The following is a 1,086-nucleotide window of genomic DNA, read 5'->3' on the forward strand; positions in this document are numbered from 1 at the left end:
CAAATAATCCCACATGAAAACAAGCATGAAAACAAATTGAGCCTTAGCAGATAGGCAACCGGCAGTCTTAGCAGATAAGCGTGCTACTAGACAGCGCACAGAACCAGGGTGACATGGATTTGATGGATAGCTAATCATGGAAAACAGGAGGTACTGCAGCAATCAAGGCAGGCGCAAGCTCTACGGAGCCCTGGCCGAGAGCTCCTCGAGGATCGCTTGTAGCTCGTTGTCCGGCAGACGCAGCTGGGCAGGCGAGGACAGACCAGCAATCTCCGCCAGCTTGGCCACGTTTTCCGGCGGCATCGGGCTGCGGAAGAAGTTCAGGTACTCTAGCAGGGTGTCATCGTTGAGCACACGCTTAATGAAGCCGAGCTTGACGCTGATCGCCGCCTGCGAGCGTCTCGAGGAGGATAGGTTGGAGCGTAGACGCAGTAGCCTAGCACTTTGCCGGGGTGCTTTCACCACACCGAGCAGGCGCTGCCGGAGAGGCCGCGATGCAGGGGCTGGTGGTGGCGGGGTGCCCAGGATCGAGGATGACAGCAGCGTCGCAACTGTACTGATGAAACCCCGCTGCTCGTCCATGTGGAGCTCTGAGACCCTGGAGGCGATCGCCGCCACGAGCCCGGGTCCAGACAGGTTTGCCTCCGCCAAAGCCCGTCTCACGCGTCTCTCGGGAGAGGATTGAGCCTGGGTGTGCGCAGAGCCCATCTGAGTTTGCGTCGCCGTTGCAGCACCAGGGCCGAACACCACCTTTGGGCCCGAAGCCCAGCTCGGCTCCTGTCGCACGCTAGTGAACCGATCTGGCAGCCAGCTAGGCAGCCAGCAAGGGTTTGGGTTTGCTGAAAGCGAGGCCCACACTCCACCGTCCAGCCACCGCGAGCTGCAAGCATCCCCGTGACCCGGAGCACTGGCCGTCAAGGAGGGCGGGAGAGGAGGCAGCTCGTAAGCGCTCTGGGTGCTCTGGCAGGCCAAGGGGGTCCCTCCCATCTCCATGGCGATGTCCGGCTCCCAAGTGCTCTAGGAGGGCCATGGCAGCGTGGTGTCGAACATCAGTTGTGTCTGCCTTTTCGGCATACCCCAGCTCTG

Source organism: Triticum dicoccoides, chromosome 5A (genome assembly GCF_002162155.2).
Source record: "Triticum dicoccoides isolate Atlit2015 ecotype Zavitan chromosome 5A, WEW_v2.0, whole genome shotgun sequence".
In the NCBI taxonomy this organism is placed as follows: domain Eukaryota; kingdom Viridiplantae; phylum Streptophyta; class Magnoliopsida; order Poales; family Poaceae; genus Triticum; species Triticum dicoccoides.